Source organism: Pleurodeles waltl, chromosome 2_2 (genome assembly GCF_031143425.1).
Source record: "Pleurodeles waltl isolate 20211129_DDA chromosome 2_2, aPleWal1.hap1.20221129, whole genome shotgun sequence".
Classification (NCBI taxonomy): domain Eukaryota; kingdom Metazoa; phylum Chordata; class Amphibia; order Caudata; family Salamandridae; genus Pleurodeles; species Pleurodeles waltl.
In genome coordinates this window covers 1062556214-1062576456 of record NC_090439.1, presented here as the reverse complement: position 1 = coordinate 1062576456, position 20243 = coordinate 1062556214, and positions in this window count along the sequence as shown.

Genomic DNA, 20243 nt, shown 5'->3' with positions numbered 1-20243 from the left:
CTCCGCAACAATCTGACTTGCCTATTGACACCCGTAGAGAAAAGCTTCTTAGATCACAGCGATGATAGACGCAAAGCACTGAAGGAAAGATTAGAAAAGGGGCTAGAAAACCACACATATGTAAATGATTATGCTTACACTGCAATAAAGACGCAAGGCAAATTAGCTATAGATGCATTACATCTAGGAAGGCTTTGTATATATAGGCCAAAATCCGAACATGACACTTTATTTGTGGGAACGAGTGAATGCAGACATGTGTTTTTGTTTCAGAGTAAATGGACATTCATGTTAAATGGATAGGATCCAGCGATCCCTGGAATCTATTATATCTGTGGACTTAATGCTTATTACCGTCTTCCTAGGGGATGGTATGGGACATGTTATTTGGGAATAGTTTTCCCAAAGATTTACCAGATTGATGACTTAAAGCAAATACCTAAAACGTCTGAATTACAACATGCTAGACAAAAACGAGAGACAGCGGCTGCTGTCGTTAGTGACATATTTGGAGCCATAATTCATTCAGTAGGGGTAATCTTAAATTCCATAAAGATTCAAAAGTTGTCTACTATTGTGGATAACATGCTGACAAATTTTACAGGGGTTATACTCTTGATGGATACTGAACTTGCTGCGGAAATAGCTATGACTCTTCAAAATCGTCTTGCTTTAGACATTCTTTTAGCAAAGAGCGGCAGAGTCTGAAGATGCTCAACGAGCGTCCTTGTTGCTCATATGTACCAGATAATAGTAAAAAGATTAAAGGTATGCTTACTAACTTAACTAAAGATAGTGCAGGATTTGAAGGAACCTGGAGTGTGGGAGAAATTTGGAAAAGGAATTGCCAGAGTAGGGAGCTGGTTTAGCAATATTTGGAATGGGGTACTTGCAAAAATATTAGGGGATCTGTTAATTGTTCTGGCCTGTCTATTAGGATTATGGGGAGCTTGCAAAATCAATGATAAAATTAAAAGAAATTGGACAAAGAGAAGTAAAAAGCATGAAGAAAGTGAAAGGGAGAAAATGTTTAACGAAATTTTGGAAAGTTCACACAAGGGAAAAGATGTGGAAGTGCGTATTATGCATGAAGTGAAAAAGTAAAGTAAATGGTCAGAGGGAAAGGCTTGTGTGATGACGAACATCATCAGTGGAGGGACTGAGAGAGTGTAGCTTATAAAATCTATATTAACATGAAATGTTTATAAATGTTTATGAATGAATGTGTGATAATGCTGCATAGAAACTATAATGATAATTTTGCTTAGACGTGCACTTGAATTGTGACCACGGAGAGTGGCCACCAATGTATACGTGAACTAAAATTATAACCAAAATGTTTTAAATTACGTTTAATACATCTATACTAACGTTAGCGTTATTGAATCTGTGCTGAAATCCTGATAGGCCTTAAGTTAGCGTGAGCTGAAGCTTAGCTGTCTGGCTCTCATGTTAAACGCATTTTTCTATTTTCCAGTGTGCTGACTCACAAGGGGACATGACCCTACGTATTCTTTATCCAAATTAGAAGACGAATGTAACCATGTTAAATCCGTTCACACAGTTCCTCTTGCTTGCAGAATAAATGTTAAAAAGTGAACTGAAACAATGTAGATTAATGTAATGTACAAGGTCATTTAAACCGGTGAGGACAATGGAACTGCTGACCAAAAGATGTGCGAAGAATTACAGAAGAATGAAATCATACCGGACGTGTCACCTCTGAAGACGTCAATTATGAAGACCAGTCAAAGACTTGTAAAATAGTATGGGGTGAAGAGTTAGATTACCTAATGTATTTTCTGATAGGCTAAAGATAGTGGGGTATAGCAAATGTCCAATAGAATTTTGGGGGAATGTACAATTGAAAAGGGATAAAAACCCATGTCACGGGGAGTCATTTAGGTGGGTTAGGGAATGCTATTGATTTTATCCAGAAACTCTGTAACTCAGTTTGGTGACTTGGTGGGTTACTTAAAACCATCCTAGCCCTTAGATTTGTCCATTTTACACTTTACCTCCTTATGAGGGAAGTGCCCTTTCGCCCCGGAGCTGAGTTCTGACTGATGGCGATTTGACTGAAGTCCTGGGGACGAAGACTGAACCTTTGTGCTGACCTAATCCTTGGAGGATAATTATGACAATGCAATTGTAATTTGTCTGTTTGCCTTTTCCTTTCTAGGTACCAACTGCTTACTTTTGACAGAGACCTTAGCTAGATGTTTTCCAAATTCGTGTTCTAAATTGTTTTGCATGAAGCCCAACATGCTAATGCTAATCAGTGGATAGGATAGGTATTCACTAAACTGACGCAAATAGACGAATGATTGAGACTATGCTTTGTTGAACCGACGCAATATTGACATTCTGCTAAATTTGATCTATGTTCACGCCGTGTTATGTTCTGATGTTTGTGATTCTCGCTTTAATGAAATCTTATCACAGTTGCCATATCATGACTATGTTATTATGTTTTTTGGTGTTGAGATTAACGCATATACTTCTAGATTGTAACTAATAGGGAATAAAACCTATAAACTTCTACTAAATTGGTGTGGTTATTCATGGCTGAAAGGTCATGGTAGAGTTTTAATTGATTAATTACTTTAATTAAAGTGAAATGCATTGTCGTGATAAATATTGATGATATCATTGACATATTGATTGACATATTGATCAGCTATCTCGTCCTAAGGTACCTCTCAACTGGGTCAAAAGATTCATTGGCCTAAAACGAGTCCTGATGTGTAATAAATTATCAGAAAAGGACACGTTAACACTGGGAAACTCATTGCTGGTCTCTTCTGTAGCCCTGAGATGCTCAGGGCAGGCTCCTAGGCATCATTTTGTTCCACAACAAGAGTTAACTCAATGTGCAATGTATCCACTCTGGACAGCTAAATTTGTTTCACAGTGTGGAGCCCTTCTCTGTTTCTAAGTGCAATGAGCAGGTGGCCAGTCAGGTGACTACTGGAGAGCAATTCTATTCCCTGTATCCCTTGTCCCAATAGAGATCAGAATGCTGAAGTTGCCAAGTTCAGAATTCTGAGGCATTCTTCCAGTTCTTCTAATGTTCTGAGGAGGTTGTAGTGAAGAGAAACTTGTATTGGGTGTACCAGCTAGTGATTTGAGAATTCCCTGTGCTCAGTCTTGGCTTAATACCAACAAAAAACAAACCCTCTTTTGTAGCAGGTAGCTTTCACTTTAATGCAAGACTTTCCAAAGTCCCTGGGCCAGGATCTCTCTGTCTCTCCCCATATTCACCATTATGGAAATGTAAAAACACCCTCTCACCCTGTTCTGCTGTGGACAAAGGAATGTCTGGAAGAACTCTTTGGCTGAATATGTTTCCGCCTCTTGGAGCCCTGATTGGAATTTTCATGTGAAAACTGAGATTGTTGCTAATGTACTTTGTGGTAGTTCTGTTCCTTCTGTTCCGAGCTGGTTCTTTCCTGATAATTGGTCAGTCTTTGCACTACAATAGACTTCCTTGACTTTACGACTCTGAGGATCACAAAGTCGTGGCGTAAGTATTGGGCTACCAAATGATTTTCACCAGATTATTGACTACCAAGTGTAGGAAAGTACCATCTTGCCTGGCATGTTACCCCCATATTTCACTGTATTTATGTTTTTTTAGTCTATGTTTCACTGGGACCCTGCCAGGCAGGGCACCAGTGCTCATAAGTATGTGCCCTGTATGTGTTCCCTGTGTGATGACTAACTGTCTCACTGAGGCTCTGCTAACCAGAACCTCAGTGGTTATGCTCTCTCTGCTTTCCAAATTGTCACTAACAGGCTAGTGACCAATTTCACCAATTCACATTGGCATACTGGAACACCCATATAATTCCCTAGTATATGGTACTAAGGGACCCAGGGTATTGGGGTTCCAGGAGATCCCTATGGGCTGCAGCATTTCTTTTGCCACCCATAGGGAGATCAGACTATTCTTACACAGGCCTGACAGTACAGCCTGAGTGAAATAACGTCCACGTTATTTCACAGCCATTTACCAATGCACTTAAGTAACTTATAAGTCACCTATATATCTAACCTTCACCTGGTGAAGGTTGGGTGCAAAGTTACTTAGTGTGTGGGCACCCTGGCACTAGCCAAGGTGCCCCCACATCGTTCAGGGCAAATTCCCCGGACTTTGTGAGTGCGGGGACACCATCACACGCGTGCACTATACATAATTCACTACCTATGTATAGCGTCACAATGGTAACTCCGAACATGGCCATGTAACATGTCTAAGATCATGGAATTGTCACCCCAATGCCATTCTGGCATTGGGGAGACAATTCCATGATCCCCCGGGTCTCTAGCACAGAACCCGGGTACTGCCAAACTGCCTTTCCGGGGTCTCCACTGCAGCTGCTGGTGCTGCCAACCCCTCAGACAGGTTTCTGCCCTCCTGGGGTCCAGGCAACCCTGGCCCAGGAAGGCAGAACAAAGGATTTCCTCTGAGAGAGGGTGTAACACTATCTCCCTTAGGAAATAGGTGTGATGGCTGTGGAGGAGTAGCCTCCCCCAGCCTCTGGAAATGCTTTGATAGGCACAGATGCTGCCCATCTCTGCATAAGCCAGTCTACACCGGTTTAGGGATCCCCCAGCCCTGCTCTGGTGCAAAACTGGACAAAAGAAAGGAGAGTGACCACTCCCCTGCACCTCCCAGGGGAGGTGCCCAGAGCTCCTCCAGTGTGCCCCAGACCTCTGCCATCTTGGAAACAGAGGTGTTGCTGGCACACTGGACTGCTCTGAGTAGCCAGTGCCAGCAGGTGACGTCAGAGACTCCTTCTGATAGGCTCTTACCTCTCTTAGTAGCCAATCCTCCTTCCTAGGTAGCAAAACCTCCTTTTCTGGCTATTTAGGATCTCTGCTTTGGGGAATTCTTCAGATACCGAATGCAAGAGCTCACCAGAGTTCCTCTGCATCTCCCTCTTCACCTTTTGCCAAAGGATCGACCGCTGACTGCTCAGGACGCCTGCAAAACCGCAACAAAGTAGCCAGACGACTACTAGCAACCTTGTATCGCTTCATCCTGCAGGCTTTCTCGACTGTTTCCAGGTGGTGCATGCTCGGGGGTAGCCTGCCTCCTTCTTGCACCAGGAGCTCTGAAGAAATCTCCAGTGGGTCGACGGAATCTTCCCCCTGCAACCGCAGGCAACAAAAGACTGCATCACCGGTCCTCTCGGTCCCCTCTCAGCACGACGAGCGTGGTCCCTGGAACTCAGCAACTCTGTCCAAGTGACTCCCACAGTCCAGTGACTCTTCAGTCCAAGTTTGGTGAAGGTAAGTCCTTGCCTCCCCACGCTAGACTGCATTGCTGGGTACCGTGTGATTTGCAGCTGCTCCGGCTCCTGTGCACTCTTCCAGGATTTCCTTCATGCACAACCAAGCCTGGGTCCCCGACACTCTAACCTGCAGTGCACAACATTCTGAGTTTTCCTCCGGCGTCGTGGGACTCCCTTTTGTGACTTCGCGTGGACTCCGGTTCACTCCTCTTCTAAGTGCCTGTTCTGGTACTTCTGCGGGTGCTGCCTGCTTCTGTGAGGGCTCCCTGATTTGCTGGGCGCCCTCTCTGTCTCCTCATCCAAGTCCCTCCTGGGCCACAGCAGCATCCAAAAACCCTAACCGCGACCCTTGCAGCTAGCAGGGCTTGTTTGCGGTCTTTCTGTGTGGGAACACCTCTGCAAGCTTCTTCACGACGTGGGACATCCATCCTCCAAAGGGGAAGTTCCTAGTCCTCTTCGTTCTTGCAGAACACCAAGCTTCTTCTATCCAGTGGCAGCTTCCTTGCACCCTCAGCTGGCATTTCCTGGGCTCCTGCCCACTCTCGACACTGTTGTGACTCTTGGACTTGTACGCTCACCCAAATTGACGATCTTATAGAGGAAGTGGAGAGTTTGCTAGCCACGAAACCCTCAAAATCCCGTAGGAAAGATGCTTCTTCCTCCTCTAATGCCATAAAATCTTTCTTCGCTCCTGTACACAGAGATTCGCAGATATCTATACCCCAAGGCACCAGCACAGAACTCAGGAAGTTAGAAATTTTAAAGAATCCAATAGAAAGCCCTAACTTAAATCTGCCTAACCAGCAAGATGGTGTATCCCCCCTGCCAAACTGCAATAACCGCTTCTTACCCCTTGTCCTACCATCGCCAGCTGAATTAGAGAGAACCATCTCAAGGGAAATTGAGAAACCAGTCCCAGTCATAGCCACTCAAGATGAACATCTAGCTGCCTTCCAGCTAGTACAGATAAGAGATGAAATTTTAAGCCTTAGAGAGCATCTTACATCTTTTACTCATATGATATATGAGAAGCTGGACGGCATATCTGCAGTAATTGGGGATATAAGGAAGATACCACAAAAATTAGACCTTAATTCCTTACCAAAGTCAGTTGAAATACCGGAAACACCTACCCCACAGAGGCGTAGGCGTCAAAGGGTCGAAATGGTAACACAGACTACTCAGGGGGGCAATAACGCACCTCCTGTAGCGTGTGTTCGTAATAACTACAATCCACCCTTGGACACAGGGAATAATTGGAAGGTGCACAGAGAAAGACACCTAGATACAAGCTCCAAATGCCCCTTGGGAAATAACCTCCAATGCCAGACTAGACATAACGTCTATGATATTTACATAACAAACGTCCCCAAACTAAGTAAAGATCAATTTGAGCAAGGGGATTCCCTTAAAAATAAAGTTATACATTGGATAAGAAGGACAAAGAAGTGTAGATCCATTATAAGGGACGATATAGTCATTGCACAGAGACTTACAAAAATAGGTTCAACATCAGACCTCATAGGGATAAAATTGACCAGTCAGAATCTAGTTAAGGGCCTTTTGGCACTTGAGGAAAGAATGAGACCGGGCACCTCCTCCCAAATGACACTTGTTCACAAACTTCCGCAATCATTGATAAACCGGTCTCCACAAGAGATAAATAATACTATAATGGCCCAATATTCTTGCCCGCAGAGAAGGGATCGAAAGCAAACCCATACTTCAGACATAGATTGACGCGAAGTCTCTGCCGTTGAAGTTCCTGCCGTTGAAGCGGGGAGCAATGGCATACCCAATCCCGACTCTTATACTACAAAAAATGACTTACCTAATATCCTGGGAGCAGAGCCTAAAACTTATTGTAGTGGCTCGCCAAAGGAGAAGTCCCAGCAAGAAATATTTTGTATATATGAGACTAGGGAAAATCTACCAGAAAATGGGAATGACCATGACCCACCGATTAAGATTCTATCCTGGAATGTGGCAGGCCTGACTCAGAAAATAGCTAATCCTGACTGGTGCAGATTTATAGATCAACACCACATCATTTTATTACAGGAGACCTGGGCGCCATCTGTAGCAAATAGAGAAGGCTATTGGACCTTCCAGAAGGCTGCATTACCATCACCATCAGGTAGGGCTTCAGGCGGCCTGATAATTTGGTTAAAACACGACTTGTTCCCAAAAGTTAAAGAGATAGTATCCCCTTTGAGGGATTTATTAGCCGTTGCAGTTGAAATTAGTACTGTTAAAGGTCTTGTTAACATAATAATTGCAAATCTATATATTAGACCTGGCACCCAAAGGACCCAGACCATCCAGATGAGTTCAATAGTAGAATTTCTTAACTGCTTACCTAATGGGCGGGGTATAATGGTTGCGGGCGACTTCAATATGCAATTGAACCGCGGAGATGGCAATCAGCAAGAGGGATCCCAGTTCACAGACTCATGGGATAGATCAGGGCCGGTGCAAATTACATCTAAGAAAGAAGGAGGAGCCTTAGACCTACTGGAAGACCTAATAAAAATAAAGGGATTAAGAATAGTAAATGGGAATACCAGATCAGACAATCCGGCGTCACCTACATATAGGAGAGGTGTATATACTAGCCACCTGGACTATGTCCTAGTAAATGACGCCCTCTGGAAATCCCTAACTGACATGATAGTTCTCCCTCGCATTGATAGTGACCATCTAGCCTTAAGTACCTCCTTTTCCACTATCTTATTTAGTTCCAAGACACTATCAACGTGGACTTCAAATAGTGCCCTCATTAGGACCAATGACCGTAAAAATGTGAAATGGGATCGGGCTGAAAGTGATGTAAATTTCCAGCTAGCGATCTATAGAACAGTTGCAACAACACTTTCCCCCCTGAAACATACAAATACCAAATTGGTTGATTTGGTCTATCTCCATAATATCTTGGCTATCCGACTAAAACCACACTTTCAGACGGTAAGGAGGCGGACAGAGACTGTGATTAAAACCTCTAGGTGGTTCTCCAACTCCTGCCGTCAAGCTAAGATACACTTACTGGGAGCACTTAAGGAAGGGAATTTAAGAGAGATAAGGAAGAGCAGGACTGTATACAAAGATGTACTTAAAAATGCAAAAAAAGAATGGGCGAATAGGAATTGGAACAAGATGGTTGTGGCGCTCCAGGAGAAGGACCTTAACCTATTCTGGAAACTAGTGTCAGATAAGAGTAGCCCTCAAGAAATGGAAAGTTATCCTGTCATCCAGCCAGAAATTTGGATGACGCACTTTTCAAATATATATAGAAAACCACATACCAATAGTACTATTACACCCCTACTAAAACCTAATGATCCTGTTGGCAATACCCTAACGTGGGGGAGTACAACACCACCCAAATTTGACCTGGACTTATTCTCCATAAAAGAAACAACAGAGGCTCTCCAATCCACACGCAAGGGAAAGGCCCCTGGTCTTGATGGTATCCCAGGAGATTTATATCTTTCTCGTCTGACAATGTGGTCATTGTATCTAAACGCACTTAGTAATGAGATACTGAGGGGGGGAGGACTCCCTACTACATGGCGAGGAGCAGTTATAGTCCCTATTTATAAGAAAGGGCCAAGGGAACAACCGAATAACTATAGACCTATCAGTCTTATTGATGTTAGTCAAAAAATCTTCGCTAAGCAAGTGCTGAACAGATTACAGACATGGATAGATGATGCCCAAATTCTCTCCGAATCCCAGGGAGGCTTCAGAAGAGGAGTGAGTACAATAGACCAGGCATTTAGGTTTAACCTCCTCTGCTGGAAATACCTGTCACTCAACAAAAGTCAATTGTATGTAGCTTTTATTGACTTAAAAGCTGCTTTTGACATGGTACCTCGGGATACATTATGGGAAGTTATGGAGAGTTACCAACCCAATAGCGAACTACTAAGACTGATTAGATATCTCCATGAAGGGACTTACGCTCATGTACGTTGGTCAGATAGTGGCGACCTAACGGAAGCCATACCCGTCAATAGAGGGGTTAGGCAGGGCTGCATCTTGGCACCAACACTATTTAACCTCTACATAAACGGTGCTGTGGACCAATTGCTACACTGTAATCATGATGCCCCTAGATTAGCTGGAACCCCAGTCCCTATTTTAATGTTCGCCGATGACACCTTACTAATTTCAAGAACACCTATGGGCTTGCAAAATGAATTGGACACTTTTTATAATTTTTGCTCTAACAGAGGACTTGAAATTAATCCAACAAAATCTAAGTTTATGGCCTATAACCCACACAAACTATTTAGGGGAAAAATGATGATAGCAGGCCAACCAGTGGAGAGAGTCAGACAATTTGATTATTTGGGGATTAGGTTAAGTGACGACCAACGTTGGTCGGCACAGATTAAGAAGAGTCTGACAACACTTAGGCAAAGGTCTATAGTGATAGCTAAGAAAATAGCTAATACTTGTGAAGGGGAGATAACACCTGCCATCACCGTTTACAAATCAGTGGCAGTAGCGGCCTCAATCTATGGTGCCGAGCTTTGGGGTCATACCAACTCTAGGTGTCTGACCACTGTAGAAAACCGGTTTATTCGAAATTTCCTAAAGTTGCCGATGAGCACCCCTCTCACTCCACTAAGATTTGACTTAGCCCTAAATGAAATACACAATGAAATTGCATTAAGACCCCTAATGTATTGGATTAATCTTTGGTCCTCAGAGGACCGGTCCATTCTCCATAAAGCACTAGATGAATTTCTTGCAAATGACAGCGTATTAAAGATCCCTTGGTTCAGATACATCAGAGATACGTGTAAATTTCTCAAAATGGAGGAGGTGTGGAGTGCTCCCCACAATTTGGCAAAGGGAACAAAGGAACGTGTAAAAAGGTGTTACTGGGAGAGCATTCTGACCCAAATTTGGTTAAAAAATCATGGTAGTCTGACTTTGCAGTTCTTAGACCATAAATGTAGTCCCAAGTTCGAGGCCTATATGGATAATGTAAATCCTCCATATACTAAAACACTATTTATTAAATTTAGACTAGGGACTCTTCCGCTTAAGTCATTTACAGCGCAATGGAGATCGGAGGACTGCAATTCAATATACTGCCATCATTGTCAAAAGATAAAAGAGTCACTCGCGCACTTTATGTTTTTCTGCCCTAGATATTTAGTACCTAGGAAAAAGTGGATTGCTCCACTATGTAGGGCTATTGGGATAAGGGAATGGAATACGGCATTACGACTCCTAACAACTGATACAAATGATAAAATAGTTTTTTCTGTGGTGGGATATCTGCGAAGTGCATGGTTACTAAGAACAAAAGAACTATTATAAATGTGTAATTTTAATACATTGGTTCTAGACTATATTCACTTAATACATTAGTTCTTAACCGGATGAACCTAAAACCTATACGGTCTGGATTTTAGTTTAAAGAATAATGACGATTTGTATGTTTTATAAATATATGACCTCACTATTTTTTTAGGGTTCTTAAAAAAAAAAAAAAAAGTAAATTATGCAATTTTCTCCTTTTATCTCGGATAACAGAGACAAATGTTAAAATTGGTCACTCAGCGGCAAGGTTCTTGTAAAATACATAGGTGACACTAACTAGAATTCTGATAATCATGTGCTTCTAATGACTTGATTTTAGATTATATTTAATTAGCTTGATAAAATTTTAATTAATTGAAGTTAAATTTTAACAACCTAATACTTTTATATGTTTTTGAGATTTCGTAAAAACAAAAAATGTTTAAAAATAACGTTGTCTATACATTCTTAAAAGTTTTAAAGTGCTATGCTTCTTAATCATGTTATGTCTTGTATTGTTTACTTTTATGGCTTATAGCCGAAATAAAGTTATATATGATGACTCTTGGACTTGGTCCCCTTGTCTTACAGGTACTCAGGTCCGGAAATCCACTGTTGTTGCATTGCTGGTGTTGGTTTTCCTTGCAGAATCCCCCTATCACGACTTCTGTGCTCTCTGGGGGTTGTAGGTGCACTTTTACACCTACCTTACAGGGTCTTGGGGTGGGCTATTTTTCTAACTCTCACTGTTTTCTTACAGTCCCAGCGACCCTCTACAAGCTCAGATAGGTTTGGGGTCCATTCATGGTTCGCATTCCACTTTTGGAGTATATGGTTTGTGCTGCCCCTATACCTATGTGCTCCTATTGCAATCTATTGTAACTTTACACTGCTTGCATTACTTCCTTTTGCTATTACTGCATAATTTTGGTATTGTGTACATATATCTTGTGTATATTTCTCATCCTCATACTGAGGGTACTCACTGAGATACTTTTGGCATATTGTCATAAAAATAAAGGGGCATATTTATACTCCGTTTGCGCCGAATGTGCGTCAAAAGTTTTGACGCACAATCAGCGCAAACGTTGCCCCATATTTAAACCCTGACGCCCGAGGCCGCGCACGAGAAAAATCCTCAGTGTGCGCCATTTTCTGGATGCGGCAACCCACCCTGCGTTAATGACATGCAGGGTAGGCGTTCCCGTCCAAAAAACAACGCACACAGCCGTGCGCCGTATTTATGCTTCCGGGTAAAAAGGACTCCCGGCCGGTAGGCGAGCAAAAAAATGACGCAAAGCCCGATGTGCGTCAAAATTTAACGCCTGGGTCAGGGCAGGCGTTAAAATGGGGCAAACACACCTGTATTTAATCAGAACACACAGAACAAACAGCAGAGCAGCAGAGCAGCAGAGCAGCAACAGGGAGACATGGAGGTGATTTTTCTTCAGCGTGCACGTAGACGCAGAGCCCTGCAGCAACAACAGTAGCCACAACAACAACAGCAGGGACCCCAAAGACAGCGCAGAAGGCAGGAGAGGATATTCCGCCCAAGAACAACCCTGCATGGCCTCAGGGAACACGACATCATCCAGAGGTACTGGTTGAACTGGCAGGCCATTCAGCAGCTGCTGAGAAATATTGAACAGCAGTTGGCCCCCACTTTGGTGACACCCCGCACCATCCCAACAGAAACAAAGCTGCTTGCCGTACTTCACCTGCTGGCAAGTGGCTCGTTTCAGACAACTGGTGCCCTGGTTGGTGGAATATCACAACCATCATTCTCTGCATTCCTGCCAAAAGTACTGGATGCCATCATTCGCCTGACACCCCTCCACATCTGCTTCCCTAACACACTGCAGAAGCAGCAGGAAACTAAACAGGGGTTCTACGCCATCAGTGGCTTCCCACACGTCCTTGGTGCAATCGACTGCACACACGTACGCCTTGTGCCACCTGCTGCAACAGAACACCTCTACCGCAACAGGAAGCACACACATTCAATCAACGTGCAGGCCATAGTCGATCACCAAGGACTGATCAGCAACATCGTGCTAAATATCCTGGGAGTGTACATGACGCATTTATCTTCCGTCACAGCACCATCAACCAACACTTCCAGGATGGACGGTATGGCAATGGACTACTTGTTGGTAAGGACAAAAATCAAACTCATATACACACTGCACAGCAACCCTCTAGGACAAACAACACATACACCACATTAGCAACACCTAGCCAGGAACACACTGAGGTCCTCACATCACTAGCCATGTGTCATAAGTCACCATTAAACCTGTCGCACATTGGAATGTACTCCACAGCTTAATGTGAAGACATTAATGAGTGTGGTTGCCTAAATGTCACCTTTCAAATTGGAAGTGTCACAATAACCTGTACATTAACACATTGCATAAGTCTTAAGGTATGGGATGTCCAGGGTACTTTCATATGAACGTCTTAACTACATTTTCATGTTTTAACTCTGCATGGAACTACCATCTCACCCCCAGTGAAGACACACGGACACGTGTATCACAAGTCACAATGCAAGGGAGGGCACACTGTTATGAAAATCAAAATACAGACTGCTGACAAACGGTTAGCTAACAAACACTTGCTCAGCCAAGGAAAAAACTCAATGCAAAACCTTTACCCTACAAGTATAGGTTGTCACATTAGTACACAAAAGAGTCACAGACAACACAAGACAACTACTGCCATCAAAGGTCTGTACAAGAGTGCTTTCTACATGTAATTGATCCCATTCTGTGTTTCTATTTCAGCTGATCAGGGGTATGGCATCCAGCCTTGGCTAATTCCACCATTTGGGAACCCCACTACTGCTGCAGAGCGGGCATACAATGACGCCCATAAGAGGACACGCAGCATTGTTGAGCGGACCTTTGGGATCCTAAAGTCAAGGTTCCGCTGCCTTGACATCACAGGCGGTAGCCTACTCTATTCCCCAGAGATGGTCTGTAGGATCATGCTAACTTGTGCCATATTGCACAACATTTGTGTAAAAAGGAACATTCCCCTCCTTGAACCAGACCCAGACATGCCTGAAGATGACGAAGAGGAGGATGCTGGCCTGCAACAGGAGGGGGAACAACCAAACACGGCAGCAGTAGTGCGTAGGCGCCAACAGCTTGTAAATAATTTTTTTTCATAATTTCTTATATCAACACTTATTGCACAATTGTAAATAAACACAGATAACAAACACCACATCATGCTTTGGCCTATTCATTTCTGCCCACCTTTACTTCGAAATTGTTGAAGAAGAATGTCGTCTCATTGAGCAATAATGACATAACACTCATCACACAAAAAATATACGCCACAAATGTCTGCACAGAGGGTAGGATGTTACATGATACATTACCATCCACAGAGGCCAACAGGAGTACAAATGTGGCAATGACACATGCCTGATCCAGACACCTGAGACAGTCTCTCACTCAGCCCAAAAATGTAGATCATTTGAAAGTCTCATTACACGTGTTCAGTGACAGGGTGGGACCATCCATTTGTACGTGACCATGTCCTCAATGGCTTCTCTCAATTTTTGATATAAACAATACCCAATTGGAACAATATTAGCTGCCACTAACTCATGAGGAGACCTTGAAGTTATAGTGACAACATACACCCAGACAGGTGATAGTGGATCCACATTCACACACACATATAAACATATGTCATCCAATCAACCAAATATTTGCAAGCAGCCCATCACAGTAGTGTCCCAGTTCGAACCTAGCAGGAAGAATGTAACATGCCACTAAACCAGGTAATGCATAAAGGGCCACATACATCAACAACCTATTTGTCATCAGCACATGAGGAACGCTGAGATTTAGCAAACATAGTCAGTGCAAAATGGTATGTCAGATTGCTCCAAATAATCAATAGGGCAAACGTCAAATGGGCTAATGAGATGAATGAATGGCTAACAGTGATTCATACCCTATGGCCTTCCATTAGCCTGCTGCTGCAGGTTTTGCATAACAGAATAAATGAAAGCTATGGATAAATTTGCAAATCTGGAAGGGCAAACCCTAGTGTGCTGGGGGCCTAAGTCCACCGCTACCACCCCGCAAATATACAAGAATCATGTACTTGTGAACTAAACACATGCATAAGGCGCATGTGTGGCCTACATGTCAAAAGTCAAACACAAATCAGATACACAAAATGATAATAGGACATGGTTAGCCCCATAAAAAGTGTAAGTGACTATTGCACTCCCTGTGTGGACTATATATAAATGCATTACCATGATAAATGTGGACACATTTTTAAGAAGGAATTCATCATGGTATCCCATTCATCATTTCAAAATAGCCATCAGCAATTACCCAAAATATGTGTACAAATATGGTTAATACATTTTTTGAGGTATCATAAATATTGCAGTGTGAATGCCTTCTATACATCCAATAAGGGACATGTGTCCTAGCTAACCACAAATGTGTATCACATAGCACCATTTGGTCATGACAAAGTTCCTTCCTCAACTTTCAAAAATGAAGACATAATTTAAAAATGCGTCAAATTTCCACGCATACAGCATGGGCGTCATAATTTTTTCACGTACAGGAGTGCACAGAATGCAGAGTCAAAAAATATGATATGAAAAATAATAAATTAATAAGGTACATGACATGTCCACCATAATGTCCATGTAGCGTCAAATTTCCACGCATACAGCATGGGCGTCATAATTTTTTCACGTACAGGAGTGCACAGAAAGCAGAGTCAAAAAATATAATATGAAAACTAATAAATTAATAAGGTACATGACATGTCCACCATAATGTCCATGTAGCGTCAAATTTCCACGCATACAGCATGGGCGTCATAATTTTTTCACATACAGGAGTGCACAGAATGCAGAGTCAAAAAATATGAAATGAAAAATAATACATTAATAAGGTACATGACATGTCCACCATAATGTCCATGTAGCGTCAAATTTCCACGCATACAGCAAGGGCGTCATAATTTTTTCACGTACAGGAGTGCACAGAATGCAGAGTCAAAAAATATGAAATGAAAAATAATAAATTAATAAGGTACATGACATGTCCACCATAATGTCCCTGTAGCATCAAATTTCCACGCATACAGCATGGGCGTCATCATTTTTTCACGTACAGGAGTGCACAGAATGCAGAGTCAAAAAATATGAAATGAAAAATAATAAATTAATAAGGTACATGACATGTCCACCATAATGTCCATGTAGCGTCAAATTTCCACGCATACGGCATGGGCGTCATAATTTTTTCACGTAAAGGAGTGCACAGAATGCAGAGTCAAATATAAATTTTCATATATGTTTCTCATATTTGCCAGGAAATTATAATTCTACACTAGAACTGTAAACTCAGCCTCACAATAATGTAAGGGAACAATGAAGAAATTACTTTTGACTCTGCATTATGTGCAATGTTATGCGTTAAAAAATATGACGCACAATCTGTAAGCGTGAAAATATGACGCATAACGGGAAAATAAAAACAGCGGCCATTTTATGCAGGAAGTGATGTAATAGGATATCCTGTTTACAAAATCTGTACTGTGAGTTAACTTTCACTTTCACTTTGCAGTCTCAGATTTATCTAGACTGTGTGGTTGTGTGAAAAATGTAGTCCTGTGTTTAACTGCTTTTGTGTCCTGTGTACCTTGTATTTTGTGTTTTTGTGATCATAGTCTTGTTGTCTAATATTGTCTTAGTCTGTTTAGTATACTTCTGTCCAATCCTGTTTTTGTTTGTATTGTCTGTGGGAGTCTGTTCTGGGTAGTTTAACTTTGGGGTTAGTTGGGCTATTTTTCTTAAGTTTTATTTTTCCTTCACTACTCTACCTTTCCCCATTTCCCACTTTTACTTGTTTGTCTCATTTTTCACCTTACAATTTGTTAATATGTCTGGTAGGCCTCGGCTTGGCAGGATGGGTGAGGAGGAATTGGGGGGATTCATTTGGCTTGTTTGCCATTTCCTCCCACTCATGCTGGAGGCTGGGGGCCGTGTGATACAGGGGTATCACACGGAGGCACGTAAAGTCCGGTGGGGGAAGGTGCGCCGTCACCTGGTCCGGGTGTACGGTAGCATTAGGAATGAGCATCAACTAAAGCACCGCTGGGCTGATCTCATATCCAGGGAGCAGGACCTGCTGGACCACCTGGGAATCAGGATTGGTGGCCATGTTGGTGAGTACAAATCAATTACATGTGAATAATTGAAATCTGTGTGGGGACATGTGATGATTGTGACCCAATCTGCTAGATAAGTAGCTGACTGTGTGTAATGCTAGGGAAACCTAATGTGTATTTGTTGCACAATGTGTAGGAAGACCAATGCTAGCAGTCAGATGGCTCATGTTTTCAACACATACCGGATGCCTGTAGCTGTATGTAATGTAGTGTTGCCTTTGTGTCAGACAAGTTAATGCCTCTATTTGAACTCTACAGGTCATATTGGCCAGTGAGAAAGTTATGTTGAAACAATATACCTACATATGTAGACGCCATAGCTAGACAGAAAATTGTAAACCCATGATGATGCTATAAATGTGTGGTGCCTTCACGTCACATGAAGTTAGCTATGTTGTCCACACATATGTCACATGTGTGTCTGGTTGCTGTGTGTTGAAAATGTCCACATAGCCTGTTTGAGTTTGAGGGGTCATGCAGTCCTCAAGTAACCAGCTTTTGGATGTCTCTCTGGGATGCACATGATGAGATGAATGCAAGCCATTATTGTTGGGGCATACTAACGGAGGTGTATCTTTGACAACACATGACTGTCCTGGCCACTGCATGTGTGTAGTAGGGTGTGTAACTGTAGCAGGAGACTCATCCAATGTTAATGTTGATTAAAAAATCATCCATGCAGTATGAGCATGTGGGAAAGTGTATCATTACCATGTCATATTCATACAGTGTCATAGTAACTGCAATTATTTGTCAGTGCACGGAGTCTGAGTATATTCTTCCTTTCATGCTTTACAGGTGGACCAGCACCGTACACCGTGGGAGAGGTGGCACATTTTGAGGACCCCGATACCTACAGTGAGTGTGGCCTGAGTGCTATTTTTATTGTTTGCTAGTGATGCATGATGGACTACTGTGTGTTCAACAGAATTCATGATTTGATGCACTGCCCGTTCATTGGCATTGTTGCTTTAGTGGGATTTCAAATATCACTTCTGTTTCTGTAGACCAATACTTAGCCATCTCTCAGATTTAGGGGCTGTGGCTCATTCCAGTCGGCCCGCTATGGGGAATGGGATGAGTCATGTGGAATACACTGGTTAATGTAAGAGTTGCTCTGGGACTTGGCTTGAACTGAGTCTGCATATCAGACTGACATTCTCCCAGATAGCTTTGGCAAATGGCTTGTATGAAATATGCAGTTTCCTAGTTGAGGATGCACTGTGTACACTGTAGGTTGGATCTTCCGGGGGCATGTACTTCCACAAGTTGAACTAGAAGTATGTGTGACTAGAGTGCAATGGCCTAGGTGTTCAGTCGACTCATGATCATGGGTGTTCTTGCTCCTCTGTGTGTGTTGTAAAACATGCCTCACTGATAGTATGTGATGTTGGCCTGAGTCAGAGCATTTTGACATGTGTGGACCTTGGATATGACAATGTTTGGCTGACTCCAACGTGTTGCTAGCCCTTCATTGGTGTTGTGTGTGGAGGCAAATACTTGTTGACCTTTCTATACACTCCTGGGTGTGCATTGAACCTGGGATTGTTGGTTGTTCTTCCCACCCCACCCTCAAAGACTGCCATGTGATTGGGAATAGGGTACCTAGGACTGCAGCAACCAGTATGTTACAGGTACTTGTGACCTTTTGCAACTTCTTGTAGAACCTAGGGCCAGATGTAGCAAACAGTTTTCAAGTGGCAAACGGCGAAAATCGCCGATTGCGAGTCGCAAACGTGTGTTTGCTATGCAGAAATGCATTTTGCGAGTCGGAACCGACTCGCAAAATGCATTTCTGACTCGCAAATAGGAAGGGGTGTTCCCTTCCTATTTGCGACTCGCAGTGGTATGCAATTCCATTTGCGACCGAGTACGCGGTACCAAATGGAGTCGCAGTTACCATCCACTTGAAGTGGATGGTAACCCACTCGCAAACTGGAAGGGGTCCCCATAGGACCCCTTCCCCTTTGTGAGTGGACCCAAAAATATTTTTTCTGACCAGGCAGTGGTCCAAGGGACCACTACCTGCCCTGAAAAAAATCAGAAACTAAAGGTTTTGGTGTTTTTTTTCGAAGTGCAGCTCATTTTCCTTTAAGGAAAACGGGCTACACTTGGAAAAAAAAAACCTGCTTTATTTAAAAGCAGTCACGGACATGGAGGTCTGCTGTTCCCAGCAGGCCTCCATCCCCGTGAGTGCCCATAGTCGCTATGGGGGCGCAAATTGGGACCCATCTCATTAATAATAATGAGGTGCGTCTTTGCGACCCCATAGCGACTCGCAGACGGTGTCTGAGACACCGTTCTGCATAGCAAATTGCGAGTTGCAATTTGCGAGTCACTCGGACTCGCAAATTGCAAGTCGCAATTTGCCGTCTTCCTACATCTGGCCCCTAGTGTACACATTCGGTTATGGCCCATGGGTTCAATATTTGCAAACAACCAATTACAAATGGCATTGAGTGAGGGTTGTGATAGTTATCACATAGAGTGACATATGTAGTGAAGTCAGTATGCGGAAGAGGTTCAGCCATAATGTCAGCTGCATTTGGCATTATTTGGATGAGAAGTTTATGCTGATGTCATCCATCATGTAGAGACATGGATATGCTAGGTGTGAGATGGCCTTATGTATGCAGGCTTCACATGTACTTCCTCTGAGACTTTAAATAAACTATGTTGTGACAATTGCTGTAACAAATACAGTACAAGTAACGTACAAATAACCCATTGTGCTATTCCATCCAATGCAATTCCCATGGTAAATATTTGCCATATCTCTTCACAGCTGCAAACATGAGTGCCGCAGATAGACACCAATTTGAGAGGCGTGCCATGCGATACCGGCACATCCTGCAGGTGCAGTCGGGGTACAGGAGGATGGCCCGAAAATACCAATCAGATCGGGCCTCCGGGGCATGGTGGGCCTCACCACAGGGTGGCCCTACATTGCCCACAACAGCCACCACCACCACATCCACCAGGTCTCCCCAAGTGGCCCCAGCAACGTCGGACACAGTTGACCCAGGCTCCTCATCAAGACCTGGACCCAGCCATGTTCAACAACCAGGACAGTCCAGTGGGCATTCAACTGCTGGCACAAGTTCCACCTCGGCCGGCACACAGACTGCATCAGCCCCTCCTGTGGACCCAGCCGCATTCCTGGCATTGAGCTGTAAATTGGACAAGGTGTTTACAAAGGTGGACAAGCTAAGCCAGGATGTGGCATATATCAAAAAAAGGGTTCGGTCCATCAGGCGGACCCTATGGAGGGCCAACCTCTAGGACATTTGCCATGTTTAACTTTTACCCCTCCCCTCTCTCCTCTTTCCTATTTTGTACTGATAGTTGGGTTTTGGGGATTAGGATCAGGTTAGTATAGGTAGTTAGCTTAGTTGGTGTTAGGGA